A 27,105-nucleotide genomic window follows, 5' to 3' on the forward strand; every position below is an offset into this window, starting at 1 on the left:
CCGAGGCTTACAAAGCCTACAGTTGTGGCAAACAGGTGTTACTAAATAGCCTTCTTTTGGTAAATTTAAAAATATTCATGTTTCCATAGACACGTTCTCTGGTGCAGTTTTTGCTTCCCTTCACACAGGTGAAACTGGCAGCCATGCCTGTCATCATTTCCTGCAAGCTTTTGCTTCATTGGGTATACCCCAAGAAGTAAAAACTGACAATGGTCCCGCATACATATCTCAAAAATTGGCCACATTTTTAAATGAATGGGGTGTTCGACACATTTTTGGTATTCCCCACTCTCCCACAAGCCAAGCAATCATTGAAAGAACACATCAAACCTTAAAACGCATATTAGATCAACAGAGAGGGGGAACGGAAATCACCCCACAGATGAGACTGAGTAAGGCTTTGTATGGTTTTAATTTTCTAAATAGTTCAAGTACAGAACCAGATCCACCAATCTTTAGACACTTTTCAAATAGCACACAGGCAAAACTGAAAGAACATCCTCCTCTTCTAATTAGAAACCCTGACTCTGGACAGATGGAAGGCCCGTTTCAATTAATAACGTGGGGCAAAGGGTATGCTTCTATTTCCACAGGTGCTGGAAAAATTAAGTGGGTTCCTGCCAAAAACGTCAAACCGTATCGCACTTCAGAACCTGTTGTCGAGCCTAGAACTGAGGAAACGAGTACGCAGACGTGGACCGAATGGAAGGATCCCGGGTCTCGCCTGACGCCTCTTGTGCCTGACGTTCTTTGTGCATCGGTGGAACCCATGAACTCTGATTTTGTGCCAATGTTATTTATGAGTATACGAATTGAATGCTGAATGTTTGTTTAACAAAGCTAGTTTTTGGCTGAAAATTTAGGTTATTGTTTTTGTTTAGAAAGAATTCTGCCAAAACTTAGTTCTTGAAAGAGATGGGGCAGAATCAAATGGTATACTTGTTTTGCTTGATTTTAATTGTTTTTTGTCGTGCAGATTTGCCTGTGGATCAACCGAAAACGAATGTTTGGGTGACCTTAGCCAAGGCTGCTGGATCGGATACTATATGCCTGTCTAATTCGGAACCAGAAAAGCCTTTCTCAACCTGTTTGGTTGGTGTGCCAGTGAAAGAGTTTCCTTTGGTCAGAAAAGAATCCAATGGTAAACCAGGTGGAATTGACAATGGAAACAGTCCTTCCTTCAATTGGAACATTTGGTCCAACAAACTTCTCAGGGCAGCAAATGTTTCAAACAGTTGGGATGTGTTTCTGGAGACGGACCAATATCCACGGCAATTGCCAAAAGGGTATTGGATCATTTGCGGAGACAGAGGTTGGCAAGGCATTCCAGCCCACCTTGAAGGTGGCCCTTGTAGCATTGGTATGCTTACCATAATTGCCCCCACTGCCAAAGCAGTGATGAAAAAGAAACAAAGGAAAACAAGAGCTGTTCCTCATTATGATGAGAACTGTCAGAGTGATTTTATGCCTTGGAATGCCGCCAGAAGGCTTTCAGCAGGTATATTTCTACCCCAATTGGCTTCAGCTGTGGCATTGAGACAATTAGATCGAGTTGGATGTTGGCTGAGCAAACAAGCTAATGCCACATCCTCCGCAATCAGTGATATGTTGACCGATGTTGATAGTATTAGACATGCTACTCTTCAAAACAGAGCAGCCATTGATTTTCTCTTACTGGCACAAGGACATGGTTGTGAGGAATTGGAAGGATTGTGTTGTATGAATTTGTCTGATCATTCCGAATCCATTCACAAAAGCATTCAAAAATTAAAGGATCTGACAGCCCAAATTAAAGAAGATGGAGGTTCCTGGTTGGATGATTTGTTTCAAAATTGGAGTTTTGCACCTTGGCTAAGGCAACTTTGCAAGATAGGTCTTTACATATTAGGTGTTCTAATACTGATATTGATAGTGGCACCTTGTATACTCTGTTGTCTTCGGCGAATGATGAACAAAACAGTCCGAGAAGTTTTTGTCATTCAAGCAGGAGAACTAGGAAGTAGAAGCACAGAGAGTGTACGAAATCTCACGAAAGCAGTAGATGAGGGTATTGACATGAACGAAGGTTTTGAATTAAGGCCTTGGAATCGACCAGAGTTTTTTGAACGATGCCTTGTGACTGTTGCCAAACGTGATTCATATCTCTCTTTCAGGGATTGGGTCTTCACAGCATTAAGTTGCTGTGCCGTAATATAGCAATGCTTCAGTTTAGTGAAAATAGGTCTTCAGCAGATAATAAGCAGAAATTTTGCAATCGAGCTATGAAACGCAAATAGCAAGCGACAAGAAAATGAAAGCTTCTGGGTCAAACAGAGAGGGGGAAATGTTGGAATCCATAAGGTTAGAGGATTTTTAAGAAATGGTTACAAAGAAGTATGTAGGCCTTAGACTGGAGTTTTGTTAGCATTGCAGAAAAGTTTCCCATGCAAGCAGAAAAAGTTTTCCATGCAAGCAGAAAAGTTTCCCAAGCAGTAGACGTGACAAATAACAATAGGCTTCTGTAGAATTGGCTTTAGGATGGCAACAAGGTTGTTTAATGTATATCTTTAGAAGGTTAGCATGAATAGAACTCTGTTCTTTGTCTCTTATCAACTAGTCTTTGTTTTAGCTACGATTACCTATGTTTTATAAGATTGGATAGAATGCTTGTCAAGATGTGTTTTCTGTGTCTGATTGGCTGAATTCTAGTCTGAGATGATTTTATGTATTGCTGTATGAGCCCTGTTGAAGGAGACATTTTTTGGTGTGGATCAGTGAGCTGTCATGTCTCCATTTTGTATTTTGAGACTGATGTGCTGGAAATAAAAGCAAAAATCTCTTCACTGGTCTGGTTACCATGTTATCCATATTTGGATATTTTGCCGCGACCTAGTGGGTTCCTTTTTTAAGGCGTGGGTTCCTGACACTATTGGACTTATACCTGTCCCGTCCCCCGCATATTGGTGCCTCGTGTGAGGACGTAGAATAGAAGAAAAACAAAGAAAAATCGTGGAAGTACCAGCTGCGGAGACCCAAGTGTTAACAAGGAGCACACTGTATCATCTCTCCCGCCGAAGCCAAGAAAATTGTAAGTAACTTATCTCGGGAGAGCGCTTGGGTGACGTTGGGAGGCAAAATAGCGAAAAAGAAAATTATTAAAAGAACACAAAAATGGGAACAAATTTATCAAAAGTTGAATGGGATGTTTTTCATCAATTAGAGACAATGTTACAAGAAAAAGGTCACTCTGAAATTTCAAAAACTGAGCTTAAAACCTTACTTATCTGGGTTAAAGCGAATACGCAAGATTTAAATCTGCAGTCTGCATTTACTTTTCATTTTTGGGATCAGATAAACTGGAGAATCTATAATCTAGTCTCTCTCAAAAAAGTTGTAAGCTTAAGAGAACTTATGCCGGTTTGTAGAGCGCTGTTGGAGCACTGTTTTAAACAAACTGATAATAATAAGATCAACTTGGACTCAGAAAACAAAGCTTCTTGTTCTGTCTCATTAAATTCCAGTAAACCGGAGACTGTGTGAGTATCGGAGAATGTTACAAGTGTTGTTGCAAATGCTGAAAGTATTGCTTTGAACTCTGTTGAACAAAATCTTTCTTCTCTCTCTCTGGGAAAAAATGAGACTCTTTTGGACTTTTCTTCGCGTTGCTCTGTTAATGTAAAAATATGTGACTCTTGTAAGGGGGATGGAACAAAGTGTGTAAAAGATGGAAATGAAAAAGTGACTGTACTTCCTAAAATTGTTTGTGCAGGGACACTGAAACCTGAATTGGATTCTGTTGGGCCTGGGGTGGAGGCTGAGGTGGCTGCTTCCACTCGGGAAATTGTGTTCCGGGGAACTCTTTTTCAGTTAAGCAAAAACAGGGTTGTTCTGGTGTTTGTCAATCTATAGATACAGAGAAAGAAAAATTGGCTTTAAGGGTGGAGTCCTTTGAAAGGAAGAGATGGAAGAAACTCGCGACTGTGTTGTTGCTGAAATTCAAAAAGCTGGACTTGAAATCTCTGCAACGAAAATTCAACAAGTTTCACCTTAGAAGTACCTGGGATGGAAGATGATGGAAGACGATGGAAGACGACAATAATACCACAGAAAATTCAGATCCGAACCAGAGTCAACAACCTACAAGAGTTACAACAACTTCTAGGAGAAATCAACTGGGTCAGACCGATGGTGGGAATCACCAATGATGAACTGAGTCCGCTCTTCCATTTGCTGAGAGGAAGTTGCGACATCACTTCGCCAAGAACTTTAACCCCTGAAGCTCGTGCTGCTCTCGACAAAGTCACAGAAGCTCTTCAAAAAAGACAAGCTCATCGCTGCGTTCCTGAAAATCCTTTCTTTCTTGCAATCTTAGGAGAGAAGATGCAGCTTTGTGGTCTCATTTTCCAGTGGGATGCCACAGAACAAGATCCTTTGTTAATAATGGAATGGGTTTTTCCTCCCTACAGGTTTTCAAAGACCATTTGCTCAGTTTTAGAAATGATTGCATACATTATAATTAAGGCTAGAACCAGATTGTTAACTTTGGCAGGTCAAGAATGTTCAGTTATCTATTTGCCATTGAAAAATGATTATTTCAATTGGGCAATGCAAAATTCTGATGATTTACAATATGCATTCTTAGGTTTTCCAGGTGTTTGTTCCATACACTATCCAGCTCACAAACTACTGCAAGCAAAATTGAGTTTCAGAGAAAAACCTGAATTAAGTGAAGAACCTTTACATGCTGTGACTCTCTTCACTGATGGCTCTGGTAAAAGCCAGAAGTCCGTTGTGACTTGGTTTAATCAAAAGACTGATGTTTGGGAATCTGATATTCAAACAGTAGAGGGATCCCCTCAAATTGTTGAGCTTGCTGCAGTAGTTTGAGCTTTTCAGCTGTTTCCTCAGCCTTTTAATTTGGTCACAGATTCTGCTTATGTTGCTAATGTAGTCAGGAGAATAGAAGGTTCCATTTTAAAGGATGTTAGTAATGAAACTGTACATCGTTGGCTTTCATGTCTTTTTATAACTTTGCAATATAGAACTAATCCATATTTTGTTTCTCACATTAGGGCGCATTCTTCACTTCCTGGATTTTTAGTGGAAGGAAATGCAAGAGCGGACAAGCTGACAATGGTCATTTCTAACACATTGCCAAATATTTTTGAACAAGCAAAATTGAGTCATGCCTTTTTCCACCAAAATGCACAAGCACTCATGCGAATGTTCCAAATCACTAAAAGTCAAGCTAAAGCTATCATTCATACTTGCCCTGACTGTCAATTGGTACAACCTCCTGTTTCTACAGGAGCAATCAACCCCCGAGGCTTACAAAGCCTACAGTTGTGGCAAACAGGTGTTACTAAATAGCCTTCTTTTGGTAAATTTAAAAATATTCATGTTTCCATAGACACGTTCTCTGGTGCAGTTTTTGCTTCCCTTCACACAGGTGAAACTGGCAGCCATGCCTGTCATCATTTCCTGCAAGCTTTTGCTTCATTGGGTATACCCCAAGAAGTAAAAACTGACAATGGTCCCGCATACATATCTCAAAAATTGGCCACATTTTTAAATGAATGGGGTGTTCGACACATTTTTGGTATTCCCCACTCTCCCACAAGCCAAGCAATCATTGAAAGAACACATCAAACCTTAAAACGCATATTAGATCAACAGAGAGGGGGAACGGAAATCACCCCACAGATGAGACTGAGTAAGGCTTTGTATGGTTTTAATTTTCTAAATAGTTCAAGTACAGAACCAGATCCACCAATCTTTAGACACTTTTCAAATAGCACACAGGCAAAACTGAAAGAACATCCTCCTCTTCTAATTAGAAACCCTGACTCTGGACAGATGGAAGGCCCGTTTCAATTAATAACGTGGGGCAAAGGGTATGCTTCTATTTCCACAGGTGCTGGAAGAATTAAGTGGGTTCCTGCCAAAAACGTCAAACCGTATCGCACTTCAGAACCTGTTGTCGAGCCTAGAACTGAGGAAGCGAGTACGCAGACGTGGACCGAATGGAAGGATCCCGGGTCTCGCCTGACGCCTCTTGTGCCTGACGTTCTTTGTGCATCGGTGGAACCCATGAACTCTGATTTTGTGCCAATGTTATTTATGAGTATACGAATTGAATGCTGAATGTTTGTTTAACAAAGCTAGTTTTTGGCTGAAAATTTAGGTTATTGTTTTTGTTTAGAAAGAATTCTGCCAAAACTTAGTTCTTGAAAGAGATGGGGCAGAATCAAATGGTATACTTGTTTTGCTTGATTTTAATTGTTTTTTGTCGTGCAGATTTGCCTGTGGATCAACCGAAAACGAATGTTTGGGTGACCTTAGCCAAGGCTGCTGGATCGGATACTATATGCCTGTCTAATTCGGAACCAGAAAAGCCTTTCTCAACCTGTTTGGTTGGTGTGCCAGTGAAAGAGTTTCCTTTGGTCAGAAAAGAATCCAATGGTAAACCAGGTGGAATTGACAATGGAAACAGTCCTTCCTTCAATTGGAACATTTGTTCGAAAAAACTTCTCAGGGCAGCAAATGTTTCAAACAGTTGGGATGTGTTTCTGGAGACGGACCAATATCCACGGCAATTGCCAAAAGGGTATTGGATCATTTGCGGAGACAGAGGTTGGCAAGGCATTCCAGCCCACCTTGAAGGTGGCCCTTGTAGCATTGGTATGCTTACCATAATTGCCCCCACTGCCAAAGCAGTGATGAAAAAGAAACAAAGGAAAACAAGAGCTGTTCCTCATTATGATGAGAACTGTCAGAGTGATTTTATGCCTTGGAATGCCGCCAGAAGGCTTTCAGCAGGTATATTTCTACCCCAATTGGCTTCAGCTGTGGCATTGAGACAATTAGATCGAGTTGGATGTTGGCTGAGCAAACAAGCTAATGCCACATCCTCCGCAATCAGTGATATGTTGACCGATGTTGATAGTATTAGACATGCTACTCTTCAAAACAGAGCAGCCATTGATTTTCTCTTACTGGCACAAGGACATGGTTGTGAGGAATTGGAAGGATTGTGTTGTATGAATTTGTCTGATCATTCCGAATCCATTCACAAAAGCATTCAAAAATTAAAGGATCTGACAGCCCAAATTAAAGAAGATGGAGGTTCCTGGTTGGATGATTTGTTTCAAAATTGGAGTTTTGCACCTTGGCTAAGGCAACTTTGCAAGATAGGTCTTTACATATTAGGTGTTCTAATACTGATATTGATAGTGGCACCTTGTATACTCTGTTGTCTTCGGCGAATGATGAACAAAACAGTCCGAGAAGTTTTTGTCATTCAAGCAGGAGAACTAGGAAGTAGAAGCACAGAGAGTGTATGAAATCTCACGAAAGCAGTAGATGAGGGTATTGACATGAACGAAGGTTTTGAATTAAGGCCTTGGAATCGACCAGAGTTTTTTGAACGATGCCTTGTGACTGTTGCCAAACGTGATTCATATCTCTCTTTCAGGGATTGGGTCTTCACAGCATTAAGTTGCTGTGCTGTAATATAGCAATGCTTCAGTTTAGTGAAAATAGGTCTTCAGCAGATAATAAGCAGAAATTTTGCAATCGAGCTATGAAACGCAAATAGCAAGCGACAAGAAAATGAAAGCTTCTGGGTCAAACAGAGAGGGGGAAATGTTGGAATCCATAAGGTTAGAGGATTTTTAAGAAATGGTTACAAAGAAGTATGTAGGCCTTAGACTGGAGTTTTGTTAGCATTGCAGAAAAGTTTCCCATGCAAGCAGAAAAAGTTTTCCATGCAAGCAGAAAAGTTTCCCAAGCAGTAGACGTGACAAATAACAATAGGCTTCTGTAGAATAGGCTTTAGGATGGCAACAAGGTTATTTAATGTATATCTTTAGAAGGTTAGCATGAATAGAACTCTGTTCTTTGTCTCTTATCAACTAGTCTTTGTTTTAGCTACGATTACCTATGTTTTATAAGATTGGATAGAATGCTTGTCAAGATGTGTTTTCTGTGTCTGATTGGCTGAATTCTAGTCTGAGATGATTTTATGTATTGCTGTATGAGCCCTGTTGAAGGAGACATTTTTTGGTGTGGATCAGTGAGCTGTCATGTCTCCATTTTGTATTTTGAGACTGATGTGCTGGAAATAAAAGCAAAAATCTCTTCACTGGTCTGGTTACCATGTTATCCATATTTGGATATTTTGCCGCGACCTAGTGGGTTCCTTTTTTAAGGCGTGGGCTCCTGACACCATTGGACTTATACCTGTCCCGTCCCCCGCATATTGGTGCCTCGTGTGAGGACGTAGAATAGAAGAAAAAGAAAGAAAAATCGTGGAAGTACCAGCTGCGGAGACCCAAGTGTTAACAAGGAGCACACTGTATCATCTCTCCCGCCGAAGCCAAGAAAATTGTAAGTAACTTATCTCGGGAGAGCGCTTGGGTGACGTTGGGAGGCAAAATAGCGAAAAAGAAAATTATTAAAAGAACACAAAAATGGGAACGAATTTATCAAAAGTTGAATGGGATGTTTTTCATCAATTAGAGACAATGTTACAAGAAAAAGGTCACTCTGAAATTTCAAAAACTGAGCTTAAAACCTTACTTATCTGGGTTAAAGCGAATACGCAAGATTTAAATCTGCAGTCTGCATTTACTTTTCATTTTTGGGATCAGATAAACTGGAGAATCTATAATCTAGTCTCTCTCAAAAAAGATGTAAGCTTAAGAGAACTTATGCCGGTTTGTAGAGCGCTGTTGGAGCACTGTTTTAAACAAACTGATAATAATAAGATCAACTTGGACTCAGAAAACAAAGCTTCTTGTTCTGTCTCATTAAATTCCAGTAAACCGGAGACTGTGTGAGTATCGGAGAATGTTACAAGTGTTGTTGCAAATGCTGAAAGTATTGCTTTGAACTCTGTTGAACAAAATCTTTCTTCTCTCTCTCTGGGAAAAAATGGGACTCTTTTGGACTTTTCTTCGCGTTGTTCTGTTAATGTAAATATATGTGACTCTTGTAAGGGGGATGGAACAAAGTGTGTAAAAGATGGAAATGAAAAAGTGACTGTACTTCCTAAAATTGTTTGTGCAGGGACACTGAAACCTGAATTGGATTCTGTTGGGCCTGGGGTGGAGGCTGAGGTGGCTGCTTCCACTCGGGAAATTGTGTTCCGGGGAACTCTTTTTCAGTTAAGCAAAAACAGGGTTGTTCTGGTGTTTGTCAATCTATAGATACAGAGAAAGAAAAATTGGCTTTAAGGGTGGAGTCCTTTGAAAGGAAGAGATGGAAGAAACTCGCGACTGTGTTGTTGCTGAAATTCAAAAAGCTGGACTTGAAATCTCTGCAACGAAAATTCAACAAGTTTCACCTTAGAAGTACCTGGGATGGAAGATGATGGAAGACGATGGAAGACGACAATAATACCACAGAAAATTCAGATCCGAACCAGAGTCAACAACCTACAAGAGTTACAACAACTTCTAGGAGAAATCAACTGGGTCAGACCGATGGTGGGAATCACCAATGATGAACTGAGTCCGCTCTTCCATTTGCTGAGAGGAAGTTGCGACATCACTTCGCCAAGAACTTTAACCCCTGAAGCTCGTGCTGCTCTCGACAAAGTCACAGAAGCTCTTCAAAAAAGACAAGCTCATCGCTGCGTTCCTGAAAATCCTTTCTTTCTTGCAATCTTAGGAGAGAAGATGCAGCTTTGTGGTCTCATTTTCCAGTGGGATGCCACAGAACAAGATCCTTTGTTAATAATGGAATGGGTTTTTCCTCCCTACAGGTTTTCAAAGACCATTTGCTCAGTTTTAGAAATGATTGCATACATTATAATTAAGGCTAGAACCAGATTGTTAACTTTGGCAGGTCAAGAATGTTCAGTTATCTATTTGCCATTGAAAAATGATTATTTCAATTGGGCAATGCAAAATTCTGATGATTTACAATATGCATTCTTAGGTTTTCCAGGTGTTTGTTCCATACACTATCCAGCTCACAAACTACTGCAAGCAAAATTGAGTTTCAGAGAAAAACCTAAATTAAGTGAAGAACCTTTACATGCTGTGACTCTCTTCACTGATGGCTCTGGTAAAAGCCACAAGTCCGTTGTGACTTGGTTTAATCAAAAGACTGATGTTTGGGAATCTGATATTCAAACAGTAGAGGGATCCCCTCAAATTGTTGAGCTTGCTGCAGTAGTTTGAGCTTTTCAGCTGTTTCCTCAGCCTTTTAATTTGGTCACAGATTCTGCTTATGTTGCTAATGTAGTCAGGAGAATAGAAGGTTCCATTTTAAAGGATGTTAGTAATGAAACTTTACATCGTTGGCTTTCATGTCTTTTTATAACTTTGCAATATAGAACTAATCCATATTTTGTTTCTCACATTAGGGCGCATTCTTCACTTCCTGGATTTTTAGTGGAAGGAAATGCAAGAGCGGACAAGCTGACAATGGTCATTTCTAACACATTGCCAAATATTTTTGAACAAGCAAAATTGAGTCATGCCTTTTTCCACCAAAATGCACAAGCACTCATGCGAATGTTCCAAATCACTAAAAGTCAAGCTAAAGCTATCATTCATACTTGCCCTGACTGTCAATTGGTACAACCTCCTGTTTCTACAGGAGCAATCAACCCCCGAGGCTTACAAAGCCTACAGTTGTGGCAAACAGGTGTTACTAAATAGCCTTCTTTTGGTAAATTTAAAAATATTCATGTTTCCATAGACACGTTCTCTGGTGCAGTTTTTGCTTCCCTTCACACAGGTGAAACTGGCAGCCATGCCTGTCATCATTTCCTGCAAGCTTTTGCTTCATTGGGTATACCCCAAGAAGTAAAAACTGACAATGGTCCCGCATACATATCTCAAAAATTGGCCACATTTTTAAATGAATGGGGTGTTCGACACATTTTTGGTATTCCCCACTCTCCCACAAGCCAAGCAATCATTGAAAGAACACATCAAACCTTAAAACGCATATTAGATCAACAGAGAGGGGGAACGGAAATCACCCCACAGATGAGACTGAGTAAGGCTTTGTATGGTTTTAATTTTCTAAATAGTTCAAGTACAGAACCAGATCCACCAATCTTTAGACACTTTTCAAATAGCACACAGGCAAAACTGAAAGAACATCCTCCTCTTCTAATTAGAAACCCTGACTCTGGACAGATGGAAGGCCCGTTTCAATTAATAACGTGGGGCAAAGGGTATGCTTCTATTTCCACAGGTGCTGGAAGAATTAAGTGGGTTCCTGCCAAAAACGTCAAACCGTATCGCACTTCAGAACCTGTTGTCGAGCCTAGAACTGAGGAAGCGAGTACGCAGACGTGGACCGAATGGAAGGATCCCGGGTCTCGCCTGACGCCTCTTGTGCCTGACGTTCTTTGTGCATCGGTGGAACCCATGAACTCTGATTTTGTGCCAATGTTATTTATGAGTATACGAATTGAATGCTGAATGTTTGTTTAACAAAGCTAGTTTTTGGCTGAAAATTTAGGTTATTGTTTTTGTTTAGAAAGAATTCTGCCAAAACTTAGTTCTTGAAAGAGATGGGGCAGAATCAAATGGTATACTTGTTTTGCTTGATGTTAATTGTTTTTTGTCGTGCAGATTTGCCTGTGGATCAACCGAAAACGAATGTTTGGGTGACCTTAGCCAAGGCTGCCGGATCGGATACTATATGCCTGTTGAATTCGGAACCAGAAAAGCCTTTCTCAACCTGTTTGGTTGGTGTGCCAGTGAAAGAGTTTCCTTTGGTCAGAAAAGAATCCAATGGTAAACCAGGTGGAATTGACAATGGAAACAGTCCTTCCTTCAATTGGAACATTTGGTCCAACAAACTTCTCAGGGCAGCAAATGTTTCAAACAGTTGGGATGTGTTTCTGGAGACGGACCAATATCCACGGCAATTGCCAAAAGGGTATTGGATCATTTGCGGAGACAGAGGTTGGCAAGGCATTCCAGCCCACCTTGAAGGTGGCCCTTGTAGCATTGGTATGCTTACCATAATTGCCCCCACTGCCAAAGCAGTGATGAAAAAGAAACAAAGGAAAACAAGAGCTGTTCCTCATTATGATGAGAACTGTCAGAGTGATTTTATGCCTTGGAATGCCGCCAGAAGGCTTTCAGCAGGTATATTTCTACCCCAATTGGCTTCAGCTGTGGCATTGAGACAATTAGATCAAGTTGGATGTTGGCTGAGCAAACAAGCTAATGCCACATCCTCCGCAATCAGTGATATGTTGACCGATGTTGATAGTATTAGACATGCTACTCTTCAAAACAGAGCAGCCATTGATTTTCTTTTACTGGCACAAGGACATGGTTGTGAGGAATTTGAAGGATTGTGTTGTATGAATTTGTCTGATCGTTCTGAATCCATTCACAAAAGCATTCAAAAATTAAAGGATCTGACAGCCCAAATTAAAGAAGATGGAGGTTCCTGGTTGGATGATTTGTTTCAAAATTGGAGTTTTGCACCTTGGCTAAGGCAACTTTGCAAGATAGGTCTTTACATATTAGGTGTTCTAATACTGATATTGATAGTGGCACCTTGTATACTCTGTTGTCTTCGGCGAATGATGAACAAAACAGTCCGAGAAGTTTTTGTCATTCAAGCAGGAGAACTAGGAAGTAGAAGCACAGAGAGTGTACGAAATCTCACGAAAGCAGTAGATGAGGGTATTGACATGAACGAAGGTTTTGAATTAAGGCCTTGGAATCGACCAGAGTTTTTTGAACGATGCCTTGTGACTGTTGCCAAACGTGATTCATATCTCTCTTTCAGGGATTGGGTCTTCACAGCATTAAGTTGCTGTGTCGTAATATAGCAATGCTTCAGTTTAGTGAAAATAGGTCTTCAGCAGATAATAAGCAGAAATTTTGCAATAGAGCTATGAAACGCAAATAGCAAGCGACAAGAAAATGAAAGCTTCTGGGTCAAACAGAGAGGGGGAAATGTTGGAATCCATAAGGTTAGAGGATTTTTAAGAAATGGTTACAAAGAAGTATGTAGGCCTTAGACTGGAGTTTTGTTAGCATTGCAGAAAAGTTTCCCATGCAAGCAGAAAAAGTTTTCCATGCAAGCAGAAAAGTTTCCCAAGCAGTAGACGTGACAAATAACAATAGGCTTCTGTAGAATAGGCTTTAGGATGGCAACAAGGTTATTTAATGTATATCTTTAGAAGGTTAGCATGAATAGAACTCTGTTCTTTGTCTCTTATCAACTAGTCTTTGTTTTAGCTACGATTACCTATGTTTTATAAGATTGGATAGAATGCTTGTCAAGATGTGTTTTCTGTGTCTGATTGGCTGAATTCTAGTCTGAGATGATTTTATGTATTGCTGTATGAGCCCTGTTGAAGGAGACATTTTTTGGTGTGGATCAGTGAGCTGTCATGTCTCCATTTTGTATTTTGAGACTGATGTGCTGGAAATAAAAGCAAAAATCTCTTCACTGGTCTGGTTACCATGTTATCCATATTTGGATATTTTGCCGTGTCCTAGTGGGTTCCTTTTTTAAGGCGTGGGCTCCTGACACCATTGGACTTATACCTGTCCCGTCCCCCGCATATTGGTGCCTCGTGTGAGGACGTAGAATAGAAGAAAAAGAAAGAAAAATCGTGGAAGTACCAGCTGCGGAGACCCAAGTGTTAACAAGGAGCACACTGTATCATCTCTCCCGCCGAAGCCAAGAAAATTGTAAGTAACTTATCTCGGGAGAGCGCTTGGGTGACGTTGGGAGGCAAAATAGCGAAAAAGAAAATTATTAAAAGAACACAAAAATGGGAACGAATTTATCAAAAGTTGAATGGGATGTTTTTCATCAATTAGAGACAATGTTACAAGAAAAAGGTCACTCTGAAATTTCAAAAACTGAGCTTAAAACCTTACTTATCTGGGTTAAAGCGAATACGCAAGATTTAAATCTGCAGTCTGCATTTACTTTTCATTTTTGGGATCAGATAAACTGGAGAATCTATAATCTAGTCTCTCTCAAAAAAGATGTAAGCTTAAGAGAACTTATGCCGGTTTGTAGAGCGCTGTTGGAGCACTGTTTTAAACAAACTGATAATAATAAGATCAACTTGGACTCAGAAAACAAAGCTTCTTGTTCTGTCTCATTAAATTCCAGTAAACCGGAGACTGTGTGAGTATCGGAGAATGTTACAAGTGTTGTTGCAAATGCTGAAAGTATTGCTTTGAACTCTGTTGAACAAAATCTTTCTTCTCTCTCTCTGGGAAAAAATGAGACTCTTTTGGACTTTTCTTCGCGTTGTTCTGTTAATGTAAAAATATGTGACTCTTGTAAGGGGGATGGAACAAAGTGTGTAAAAGATGGAAATGAAAAAGTGACTGTACTTCCTAAAATTGTTTGTGCAGGGACACTGAAACCTGAATTGGATTCTGTTGGGCCTGGGGTGGAGGCTGAGGTGGCTGCTTCCACTCGGGAAATTGTGTTCCGGGGAACTCTTTTTCAGTTAAGCAAAAACAGGGTTGTTCTGGTGTTTGTCAATCTATAGATACAGAGAAAGAAAAATTGGCTTTAAGGGTGGAGTCCTTTGAAAGGAAGAGATGGAAGAAACTCGCGACTGTGTTGTTGCTGAAATTCAAAAAGCTGGACTTGAAATCTCTGCAACGAAAATTCAACAAGTTTCACCTTAGAAGTACCTGGGATGGAAGATGATGGAAGACGATGGAAGACGACAATAATACCACAGAAAATTCAGATCCGAACCAGAGTCAACAACCTACAAGAGTTACAACAACTTCTAGGAGAAATCAACTGGGTCAGACCGATGGTGGGAATCACCAATGATGAACTGAGTCCGCTCTTCCATTTGCTGAGAGGAAGTTGCGACATCACTTCGCCAAGAACTTTAACCCCTGAAGCTCGTGCTGCTCTCGACAAAGTCACAGAAGCTCTTCAAAAAAGACAAGCTCATCGCTGCGTTCCTGAAAATCCTTTCTTTCTTGCAATCTTAGGAGAGAAGATGCAGCTTTGTGGTCTCATTTTCCAGTGGGATGCCACAGAACAAGATCCTTTGTTAATAATGGAATGGGTTTTTCCTCCCTACAGGTTTTCAAAGACCATTTGCTCAGTTTTAGAAATGATTGCATACATTATAATTAAGGCTAGAACCAGATTGTTAACTTTGGCAGGTCAAGAATGTTCAGTTATCTATTTGCCATTGAAAAATGATTATTTCAATTGGGCAATGCAAAATTCTGATGATTTACAATATGCATTCTTAGGTTTTCCAGGTGTTTGTTCCATACACTATCCAGCTCACAAACTACTGCAAGCAAAATTGAGTTTCAGAGAAAAACCTAAATTAAGTGAAGAACCTTTACATGCTGTGACTCTCTTCACTGATGGCTCTGGTAAAAGCCACAAGTCCGTTGTGACTTGGTTTAATCAAAAGACTGATGTTTGGGAATCTGATATTCAAACAGTAGAGGGATCCCCTCAAATTGTTGAGCTTGCTGCAGTAGTTTGAGCTTTTCAGCTGTTTCCTCAGCCTTTTAATTTGGTCACAGATTCTGCTTATGTTGCTAATGTAGTCAGGAGAATAGAAGGTTCCATTTTAAAGGATGTTAGTAATGAAACTTTACATCGTTGGCTTTCATGTCTTTTTATAACTTTGCAATATAGAACTAATCCATATTTTGTTTCTCACATTAGGGCGCATTCTTCACTTCCTGGATTTTTAGTGGAAGGAAATGCAAGAGCGGACAAGCTGACAATGGTCATTTCTAACACATTGCCAAATATTTTTGAACAAGCAAAATTGAGTCATGCCTTTTTCCACCAAAATGCACAAGCACTCATGCGAATGTTCCAAATCACTAAAAGTCAAGCTAAAGCTATCATTCATACTTGCCCTGACTGTCAATTGGTACAACCTCCTGTTTCTACAGGAGCAATCAACCCCCGAGGCTTACAAAGCCTACAGTTGTGGCAAACAGGTGTTACTAAATAGCCTTCTTTTGGTAAATTTAAAAATATTCATGTTTCCATAGACACGTTCTCTGGTGCAGTTTTTGCTTCCCTTCACACAGGTGAAACTGGCAGCCATGCCTGTCATCATTTCCTGCAAGCTTTTGCTTCATTGGGTATACCCCAAGAAGTAAAAACTGACAATGGTCCCGCATACATATCTCAAAAATTGGCCACATTTTTAAATGAATGGGGTGTTCGACACATTTTTGGTATTCCCCACTCTCCCACAAGCCAAGCAATCATTGAAAGAACACATCAAACCTTAAAACGCATATTAGATCAACAGAGAGGGGGAACGGAAATCACCCCACAGATGAGACTGAGTAAGGCTTTGTATGGTTTTAATTTTCTAAATAGTTCAAGTACAGAACCAGATCCACCAATCTTTAGACACTTTTCAAATAGCACACAGGCAAAACTGAAAGAACATCCTCCTCTTCTAATTAGAAACCCTGACTCTGGACAGATGGAAGGCCCGTTTCAAGTAATAACGTGGGGCAAAGGGTATGCTTCTATTTCCACAGGTGCTGGAAAAATTAAGTGGGTTCCTGCCAAAAACGTCAAACCGTATCGCACTTCAGAACCTGTTGTCGAGCCTAGAACTGAGGAAGCGAGTACGCAGACGTGGACCGAATGGAAGGATCCCGGGTCTCGCCTGACGCCTCTTGTGCCTGACGTTCTTTGTGCATCGGTGGAACCCATGAACTCTGATTTTGTGCCAATGTTATTTATGAGTATACGAATTGAATGCTGAATGTTTGTTTAAAAAAGCTAGTTTTTGGCTGAAAATTTAGGTTATTGTTTTTGTTTAGAAAGAATTCTGCCAAAACTTAGTTCTTGAAAGAGATGGGGCAGAATCAAATGGTATACTTGTTTTGCTTGATTTTAATTGTTTTTTGTCGTGCAGATTTGCCTGTGGATCAACCAAAAACGAATGTTTGGGTGACCTTAGCCAAGGCTGCCGGATCGGATACTATATGCCTGTCTAATTCGGAACCAGAAAAGCCTTTCTCAACCTGTTTGGTTGGTGTGCCAGTGAAAGAGTTTCCTTTGGTCAGAAAAGAATCCAATGGTAAACCAGGTGGAATTGACAATGGAAACAGTCCTTCCTTCAATTGGAACATTTGTTCGAAAAAACTTCTCAGGGCAGCAAATGTTTCAAACAGTTGGGATGTGTTTCTGGAGACGGACCAATATCCACGGCAATTGCCAAAAGGGTATTGGATCATTTGCGGAGACAGAGGTTGGCAAGGCATTCCAGCCCACCTTGAAGGTGGCCCTTGTAGCATTGGTATGCTTACCATAATTGCCCCCACTGCCAAAGCAGTGATGAAAAAGAAACAAAGGAAAACAAGAGCTGTTCCTCATTATGATGAGAACTGTCAGAGTGATTTTATGCCTTGGAATGCCGCCAGAAGGCTTTCAGCAGGTATATTTCTACCCCAATTGGCTTCAGCTGTGGCATTGAGACAATTAGATCAAGTTGGATGTTGGCTGAGCAAACAAGCTAATGCCACATCCTCCGCAATCAGTGATATGTTGACCGATGTTGATAGTGTTAGACATGCTACTCTTCAAAACAGAGCAGCCATTGATTTTCTCTTACTGGCACAAGGACATGGTTGTGAGGAATTGGAAGGATTGTGTTGTATGAATTTGTCTGATCATTCTGAATCCATTCACAAAAGCATTCAAAAATTAAAGGATCTGACAGCCCAAATTAAAGAAGATGGAGGTTCCTGGTTGGATGATTTGTTTCAAAATTGGAGTTTTGCACCTTGGCTAAGGCAACTTTGCAAGATAGGTCTTTACATATTAGGTGTTCTAATACTGATATTGATAGTGGCACCTTGTATACTCTGTTGTCTTCGGCGAATGATGAACAAAACAGTCCGAGAAGTTTTTGTCATTCAAGCAGGAGAACTAGGAAGTAGAAGCACAGAGAGTGTACGAAATCTCACGAAAGCAGTAGATGAGGGTATTGACATGAACGAAGGTTTTGAATTAAGGCCTTGGAATCGACCAGAGTTTTTTGAACGATGCCTTGTGACTGTTGCCAAACGTGATTCATATCTCTCTTTCAGGGATTGGGTCTTCACAGCATTAAGTTGCTGTGCTGTAATATAGCAATGCTTCAGTTTAGTGAAAATAGGTCTTCAGCAGATAATAAGCAGAAATTTTGCAATAGAGCTATGAAACGCAAATAGCAAGCGACAAGAAAATGAAAGCTTCTGGGTCAAACAGAGAGGGGGAAATGTTGGAATCCATAAGGTTAGAGGATTTTTAAGAAATGGTTACAAAGAAGTATGTAGGCCTTAGACTGGAGTTTTGTTAGCATTGCAGAAAAGTTTCCCATGCAAGCAGAAAAAGTTTTCCATGCAAGCAGAAAAGTTTCCCAAGCAGTAGACGTGACAAATAACAATAGGCTTCTGTAGAATTGGCTTTAGGATGGCAACAAGGTTATTTAATGTATATCTTTAGAAGGTTAGCATGAATAGAACTCTGTTCTTTGTCTCTTATCAACTAGTCTTTGTTTTAGCTACGATTACCTATGTTTTATAAGATTGGATAGAATGCTTGTCAAGATGTGTTTTCTGTGTCTGATTGGCTGAATTCTAGTCTGAGATGATTTTATGTATTGCTGTATGAGCCCTGTTGAAGGAGACATTTTTTGGTGTGGATCAGTGAGCTGTCATGTCTCCATTTTGTATTTTGAGACTGATGTGCTGGAAATAAAAGCAAAAATCTCTTCACTGGTCTGGTTACCATGTTATCCATATTTGGATATTTTGCCGCGACCTAGTGGGTTCCTTTTTTAAGGCGTGGGCTCCTGACACCATTGGACTTATACCTGTCCCGTCCCCCGCATATTGGTGCCTCGTGTGAGGACGTAGAATAGAAGAAAAAGAAAGAAAAATCGTGGAAGTACCAGCTGCGGAGACCCAAGTGTTAACAAGGAGCACACTGTATCATCTCTCCCGCCGAAGCCAAGAAAATTGTAAGTAACTTATCTCGGGACAGCGCTTGGGTGACGTTGGGAGGCAAAATAGCGAAAAAGAAAATTATTAAAAGAACACAAAAATGGGAACGAATTTATCAAAAGTTGAATGGGATGTTTTTCATCAATTAGAGACAATGTTACAAGAAAAAGGTCACTCTGAAATTTCAAAAACTGAGCTTAAAAACTTACTTATCTGGGTTAAAGCGAATACGCAAGATTTAAATCTGCAGTCTGCATTTACTTTTCATTTTTGGGATCAGATAAACTGGAGAATCTATAATCTAGTCTCTCTCAAAAAAGATGTAAGCTTAAGAGAACTTATGCCGGTTTGTAGAGCGCTGTTGGAGCACTGTTTTAAACAAACTGATAATAATAAGATCAACTTGGACTCAGAAAACAAAGCTTCTTGTTCTGTCTCATTAAATTCCAGTAAACCGGAGACTGTGTGAGTATCGGAGAATGTTACAAGTGTTGTTGCAAATGCTGAAAGTATTGCTTTGAACTCTGTTGAACAAAATCTTTCTTCTCTCTCTCTGGGAAAAAATGAGACTCTTTTGGACTTTTCTTCACGTTGTTCTGTTAATGTAAAAATATGTGACTCTTGTAAGGGGGATGGAACAAAGTGTGTAAAAGAAGGAAATGAAAAAGTGACTGTACTTCCTAAAATTGTTTGTGCAGGGACACTGAAACCTGAATTGGATTCTGTTGGGCCTGGGGTGGAGGCTGAGGTGGCTGCTTCCACTCGGGAAATTGTGTTCCGGGGAACTCTTTTTCAGTTAAGCAAAAACAGGGTTGTTCTGGTGTTTGTCAATCTATAGATACAGAGAAAGAAAAATTGGCTTTAAGGGTGGAGTCCTTTGAAAGGAAGAGATGGAAGAAACTCGCGACTGTGTTGTTGCTGAAATTCAAAAAGCTGGACTTGAAATCTCTGCAACGAAAATTCAACAAGTTTCACCTTAGAAGTACCTGGGATGGAAGATGATGGAAGACGATGGAAGACGACAATAATACCACAGAAAATTCAGATCCGAACCAGAGTCAACAACCTACAAGAGTTACAACAACTTCTAGGAGAAATCAACTGGGTCAGACCGATGGTGGGAATCACCAATGATGAACTGAGTCCGCTCTTCCATTTGCTGAGAGGAAGTTGCGACATCACTTCGCCAAGAACTTTAACCCCTGAAGCTCGTGCTGCTCTCGACAAAGTCACAGAAGCTCTTCAAAAAAGACAAGCTCATCGCTGCGTTCCTGAAAATCCTTTCTTTCTTGCAATCTTAGGAGAGAAGATGCAGCTTTGTGGTCTCATTTTCCAGTGGGATGCCACAGAACAAGATCCTTTGTTAATAATGGAATGGGTTTTTCCTCCCTACAGGTTTTCAAAGACCATTTGCTCAGTTTTAGAAATGATTGCATACATTATAATTAAGGCTAGAACCAGATTGTTAACTTTGGCAGGTCAAGAATGTTCAGTTATCTATTTGCCATTGAAAAATGATTATTTCAATTGGGCAATGCAAAATTCTGATGATTTACAATATGCATTCTTAGGTTTTCCAGGTGTTTGTTCCATACACTATCCAGCTCACAAACTACTGCAAGCAAAATTGAGTTTCAGAGAAAAACCTAAATTAAGTGAAGAACCTTTACATGCTGTGACTCTCTTCACTGATGGCTCTGGTAAAAGCCACAAGTCCGTTGTGACTTGGTTTAATCAAAAGACTGATGTTTGGGAATCTGATATTCAAACAGTAGAGGGATCCCCTCAAATTGTTGAGCTTGCTGCAGTAGTTTGAGCTTTTCAGCTGTTTCCTCAGCCTTTTAATTTGGTCACAGATTCTGCTTATGTTGCTAATGTAGTCAGGAGAATAGAAGGTTCCATTTTAAAGGATGTTAGTAATGAAACTTTACATCGTTGGCTTTCATGTCTTTTTATAACTTTGCAATATAGAACTAATCCATATTTTGTTTCTCACATTAGGGCGCATTCTTCACTTCCTGGATTTTTAGTGGAAGGAAATGCAAGAGCGGACAAGCTGACAATGGTCATTTCTAACACATTGCCAAATATTTTTGAACAAGCAAAATTGAGTCATGCCTTTTTCCACCAAAATGCACAAGCACTCATGCGAATGTTCCAAATCACTAAAAGTCAAGCTAAAGCTATCATTCATACTTGCCCTGACTGTCAATTGGTACAACCTCCTGTTTCTACAGGAGCAATCAACCCCCGAGGCTTACAAAGCCTACAGTTGTGGCAAACAGGTGTTACTAAATAGCCTTCTTTTGGTAAATTTAAAAATATTCATGTTTCCATAGACACGTTCTCTGGTGCAGTTTTTGCTTCCCTTCACACAGGTGAAACTGGCAGCCATGCCTGTCATCATTTCCTGCAAGCTTTTGCTTCATTGGGTATACCCCAAGAAGTAAAAACTGACAATGGTCCCGCATACATATCTCAAAAATTGGCCACATTTTTAAATGAATGGGGTGTTCGACACATTTTTGGTATTCCCCACTCTCCCACAAGCCAAGCAATCATTGAAAGAACACATCAAACCTTAAAACGCATATTAGATCAACAGAGAGGGGGAACGGAAATCACCCCACAGATGAGACTGAGTAAGGCTTTGTATGGTTTTAATTTTCTAAATAGTTCAAGTACAGAACCAGATCCACCAATCTTTAGACACTTTTCAAATAGCACACAGGCAAAACTGAAAGAACATCCTCCTCTTCTAATTAGAAACCCTGACTCTGGACAGATGGAAGGCCCGTTTCAATTAATAACGTGGGGCAAAGGGTATGCTTCTATTTCCACAGGTGCTGGAAGAATTAAGTGGGTTCCTGCCAAAAACGTCAAACCGTATCGCACTTCAGAACCTGTTGTCGAGCCTAGAACTGAGGAAGCGAGTACGCAGACGTGGACCGAATGGAAGGATCCCGGGTCTCGCCTGACGCCTCTTGTGCCTGACGTTCTTTGTGCATCGGTGGAACCCATGAACTCTGATTTTGTGCCAATGTTATTTATGAGTATACGAATTGAATGCTGAATGTTTGTTTAACAAAGCTAGTTTTTGGCTGAAAATTTAGGTTATTGTTTTTGTTTAGAAAGAATTCTGCCAAAACTTAGTTCTTGAAAGAGATGGGGCAGAATCAAATGGTATACTTGTTTTGCTTGATTTTAATTGTTTTTTGTCGTGCAGATTTGCCTGTGGATCAACCGAAAACGAATGTTTGGGTGACCTTAGCCAAGGCTGCTGGATCGGATACTATATGCCTGTCTAATTCGGAACCAGAAAAGCCTTTCTCAACCTGTTTGGTTGGTGTGCCAGTGAAAGAGTTTCCTTTGGTCAGAAAAGAATCCAATGGTAAACCAGGTGGAATTGACAATGGAAACAGTCCTTCCTTCAATTGGAACATTTGTTCGAAAAAACTTCTCAGGGCAGCAAATGTTTCAAACAGTTGGGATGTGTTTCTGGAGACGGACCAATATCCACGGCAATTGCCAAAAGGGTATTGGATCATTTGCGGAGACAGAGGTTGGCAAGGCATTCCAGCCCACCTTGAAGGTGGCCCTTGTAGCATTGGTATGCTTACCATAATTGCCCCCACTGCCAAAGCAGTGATGAAAAAGAAACAAAGGAAAACAAGAGCTGTTCCTCATTATGATGAGAACTGTCAGAGTGATTTTATGCCTTGGAATGCCGCCAGAAGGCTTTCAGCAGGTATATTTCTACCCCAATTGGCTTCAGCTGTGGCATTGAGACAATTAGATCGAGTTGGATGTTGGCTGAGCAAACAAGCTAATGCCACATCCTCCGCAATCAGTGATATGTTGACCGATGTTGATAGTATTAGACATGCTACTCTTCAAAACAGAGCAGCCATTGATTTTCTCTTACTGGCACAAGGACATGGTTGTGAGGAATTGGAAGGATTGTGTTGTATGAATTTGTCTGATCATTCCGAATCCATTCACAAAAGCATTCAAAAATTAAAGGATCTGACAGCCCAAATTAAAGAAGATGGAGGTTCCTGGTTGGATGATTTGTTTCAAAATTGGAGTTTTGCACCTTGGCTAAGGCAACTTTGCAAGATAGGTCTTTACATATTAGGTGTTCTAATACTGATATTGATAGTGGCACCTTGTATACTCTGTTGTCTTCGGCGAATGATGAACAAAACAGTCCGAGAAGTTTTTGTCATTCAAGCAGGAGAACTAGGAAGTAGAAGCACAGAGAGTGTACGAAATCTCACGAAAGCAGTAGATGAGGGTATTGACATGAACGAAGGTTTTGAATTAAGGCCTTGGAATCGACCAGAGTTTTTTGAACGATGCCTTGTGACTGTTGCCAAACGTGATTCATATCTCTCTTTCAGGGATTGGGTCTTCACAGCATTAAGTTGCTGTGCTGTAATATAGCAATGCTTCAGTTTAGTGAAAATAGGTCTTCAGCAGATAATAAGCAGAAATTTTGCAATCGAGCTATGAAACGCAAATAGCAAGCGACAAGAAAATGAAAGCTTCTGGGTCAAACAGAGAGGGGGAAATGTTGGAATCCATAAGGTTAGAGGATTTTTAAGAAATGGTTACAAAGAAGTATGTAGGCCTTAGACTGGAGTTTTGTTAGCATTGCAGAAAAGTTTCCCATGCAAGCAGAAAAAGTTTTCCATGCAAGCAGAAAAGTTTCCCAAGCAGTAGACGTGACAAATAACAATAGGCTTCTGTAGAATAGGCTTTAGGATGGCAACAAGGTTATTTAATGTATATCTTTAGAAGGTTAGCATGAATAGAACTCTGTTCTTTGTCTCTTATCAACTAGTCTTTGTTTTAGCTACGATTACCTATGTTTTATAAGATTGGATAGAATGCTTGTCAAGATGTGTTTTCTGTGTCTGATTGGCTGAATTCTAGTCTGAGATGATTTTATGTATTGCTGTATGAGCCCTGTTGAAGGAGACATTTTTTGGTGTGGATCAGTGAGCTGTCATGTCTCCATTTTGTATTTTGAGACTGATGTGCTGGAAATAAAAGCAAAAATCTCTTCACTGGTCTGGTTACCATGTTATCCATATTTGGATATTTTGCCGCGACCTAGTGGGTTCCTTTTTTAAGGCGTGGGCTCCTGACACCATTGGACTTATACCTGTCCCGTCCCCCGCATATTGGTGCCTCGTGTGAGGACGTAGAATAGAAGAAAAAGAAAGAAAAATCGTGGAAGTACCAGCTGCGGAGACCCAAGTGTTAACAAGGAGCACACTGTATCATCTCTCCCGCCGAAGCCAAGAAAATTGTAAGTAACTTATCTCGGGAGAGCGCTTGGGTGACGTTGGGAGGCAAAATAGCGAAAAAGAAAATTATTAAAAGAACACAAAAATGGGAACGAATTTATCAAAAGTTGAATGGGATGTTTTTCATCAATTAGAGACAATGTTACAAGAAAAAGGTCACTCTGAAATTTCAAAAACTGAGCTTAAAACCTTACTTATCTGGGTTAAAGCGAATACGCAAGATTTAAATCTGCAGTCTGCATTTACTTTTCATTTTTGGGATCAGATAAACTGGAGAATCTATAATCTAGTCTCTCTCAAAAAAGATGTAAGCTTAAGAGAACTTATGCCGGTTTGTAGAGCGCTGTTGGAGCACTGTTTTAAACAAACTGATAATAATAAGATCAACTTGGACTCAGAAAACAAAGCTTCTTGTTCTGTCTCATTAAATTCCAGTAAACCGGAGACTGTGTGAGTATCGGAGAATGTTACAAGTGTTGTTGCAAATGCTGAAAGTATTGCTTTGAACTCTGTTGAACAAAATCTTTCTTCTCTCTCTCTGGGAAAAAATGGGACTCTTTTGGACTTTTCTTCGCGTTGTTCTGTTAATGTAAATATATGTGACTCTTGTAAGGGGGATGGAACAAAGTGTGTAAAAGATGGAAATGAAAAAGTGACTGTACTTCCTAAAATTGTTTGTGCAGGGACACTGAAACCTGAATTGGATTCTGTTGGGCCTGGGGTGGAGGCTGAGGTGGCTGCTTCCACTCGGGAAATTGTGTTCCGGGGAACTCTTTTTCAGTTAAGCAAAAACAGGGTTGTTCTGGTGTTTGTCAATCTATAGATACAGAGAAAGAAAAATTGGCTTTAAGGGTGGAGTCCTTTGAAAGGAAGAGATGGAAGAAACTCGCGACTGTGTTGTTGCTGAAATTCAAAAAGCTGGACTTGAAATCTCTGCAACGAAAATTCAACAAGTTTCACCTTAGAAGTACCTGGGATGGAAGATGATGGAAGACGATGGAAGACGACAATAATACCACAGAAAATTCAGATCCGAACCAGAGTCAACAACCTACAAGAGTTACAACAACTTCTAGGAGAAATCAACTGGGTCAGACCGATGGTGGGAATCACCAATGATGAACTGAGTCCGCTCTTCCATTTGCTGAGAGGAAGTTGCGACATCACTTCGCCAAGAACTTTAACCCCTGAAGCTCGTGCTGCTCTCGACAAAGTCACAGAAGCTCTTCAAAAAAGACAAGCTCATCGCTGCGTTCCTGAAAATCCTTTCTTTCTTGCAATCTTAGGAGAGAAGATGCAGCTTTGTGGTCTCATTTTCCAGTGGGATGCCACAGAACAAGATCCTTTGTTAATAATGGAATGGGTTTTTCCTCCCTACAGGTTTTCAAAGACCATTTGCTCAGTTTTAGAAATGATTGCATACATTATAATTAAGGCTAGAACCAGATTGTTAACTTTGGCAGGTCAAGAATGTTCAGTTATCTATTTGCCATTGAAAAATGATTATTTCAATTGGGCAATGCAAAATTCTGATGATTTACAATATGCATTCTTAGGTTTTCCAGGTGTTTGTTCCATACACTATCCAGCTCACAAACTACTGCAAGCAAAATTGAGTTTCAGAGAAAAACCTAAATTAAGTGAAGAACCTTTACATGCTGTGACTCTCTTCACTGATGGCTCTGGTAAAAGCCACAAGTCCGTTGTGACTTGGTTTAATCAAAAGACTGATGTTTGGGAATCTGATATTCAAACAGTAGAGGGATCCCCTCAAATTGTTGAGCTTGCTGCAGTAGTTTGAGCTTTTCAGCTGTTTCCTCAGCCTTTTAATTTGGTCACAGATTCTGCTTATGTTGCTAATGTAGTCAGGAGAATAGAAGGTTCCATTTTAAAGGATGTTAGTAATGAAACTTTACATCGTTGGCTTTCATGTCTTTTTATAACTTTGCAATATAGAACTAATCCATATTTTGTTTCTCACATTAGGGCGCATTCTTCACTTCCTGGATTTTTAGTGGAAGGAAATGCAAGAGCGGACAAGCTGACAATGGTCATTTCTAACACATTGCCAAATATTTTTGAACAAGCAAAATTGAGTCATGCCTTTTTCCACCAAAATGCACAAGCACTCATGCGAATGTTCCAAATCACTAAAAGTCAAGCTAAAGCTATCATTCATACTTGCCCTGACTGTCAATTGGTACAACCTCCTGTTTCTACAGGAGCAATCAACCCCCGAGGCTTACAAAGCCTACAGTTGTGGCAAACAGGTGTTACTAAATAGCCTTCTTTTGGTAAATTTAAAAATATTCATGTTTCCATAGACACGTTCTCTGGTGCAGTTTTTGCTTCCCTTCACACAGGTGAAACTGGCAGCCATGCCTGTCATCATTTCCTGCAAGCTTTTGCTTCATTGGGTATACCCCAAGAAGTAAAAACTGACAATGGTCCCGCATACATATCTCAAAAATTGGCCACATTTTTAAATGAATGGGGTGTTCGACACATTTTTGGTATTCCCCACTCTCCCACAAGCCAAGCAATCATTGAAAGAACACATCAAACCTTAAAACGCATATTAGATCAACAGAGAGGGGGAACGGAAATCACCCCACAGATGAGACTGAGTAAGGCTTTGTATGGTTTTAATTTTCTAAATAGTTCAAGTACAGAACCAGATCCACCAATCTTTAGACACTTTTCAAATAGCACACAGGCAAAACTGAAAGAACATCCTCCTCTTCTAATTAGAAACCCTGACTCTGGACAGATGGAAGGCCCGTTTCAATTAATAACGTGGGGCAAAGGGTATGCTTCTATTTCCACAGGTGCTGGAAGAA

The sequence above is a fragment of the Melospiza melodia genome, chromosome W (genome assembly GCF_035770615.1).
Source record: "Melospiza melodia melodia isolate bMelMel2 chromosome W, bMelMel2.pri, whole genome shotgun sequence".
Lineage (NCBI taxonomy): Eukaryota > Metazoa > Chordata > Aves > Passeriformes > Passerellidae > Melospiza > Melospiza melodia.